Source organism: Centruroides sculpturatus, unplaced genomic scaffold (assembly GCF_000671375.1).
Source record: "Centruroides sculpturatus isolate CEXI.00-Female unplaced genomic scaffold, Cexi_2.0 scaffold9, whole genome shotgun sequence".
Classification (NCBI taxonomy): Eukaryota; Metazoa; Arthropoda; class Arachnida; order Scorpiones; family Buthidae; genus Centruroides; species Centruroides sculpturatus.
Genome location: NW_019384576.1, coordinates 1 through 835, shown reverse-complemented (window position 1 = coordinate 835; position 835 = coordinate 1).

Here is an 835-nt window from a genome sequence, read left to right as displayed (position 1 = left end):
TTTAATTGTCCACAAGGGTAAAAAAATTTTAAAAAATAGAACCAAATATAACCTTTACTTATTAACTACGACATCGGAAAAGTGTGTGGAAGCAACAAAAGTCTAAGAGGAAAGTTGTAATATCGACGATTGAGATGAAAGAAAGGAACTTATACAAAACATGGGTATTCTGGCGGCCATGTTTAAGAAAACAAAGAAGACGGTTTGTCACCAGTAAATGCAAATTTCCTTTTACTGGTATTATACAGTATTTTATTTATTGTTTTCGTGTTTTAATTTATTATTAGGGCATTTAGTTGTGTTATTTTTATTTGTATTTGTTATTTTAAGTTTATGGAAATGAGTTAAGTTTTGGATCTCGGAATAAATTAATTCTTTTATTATTTCTAATGGAACAAATTGGTTCAGACTTCGAACGTTTTGGAGTTTGAACTTCCTCCTGGAATGAGTTAAATTCGGAGTACGAGGCACCGTTGTATTGAGATTTGTAACTATGGAATTATATAAAATAATAATTGCCTTTAAACTAGAATTTGCATAAGTATCATATGTAGTATAGTCGTAATAATCCATTGCTCCTGGCCAAAATCCAAAGAAAGAATCGAATCCTCTTCTTGTTGGAAAATATTCTTTTTTGTAAAACCCTAAATGCCACTGAAACGCATTTGCTTTTTATTAGAAAAAAATATAACAATCAATTTTACGAAAATATATCAATGATAATAAATCCTAAAAGTAATTATTTTCTTTATACAAAATAAAATAAATATTTCGGTATATACTATGTATTTGCATAAAACGACATCCAAGTTATGAGGTTAATATATTCACTTGA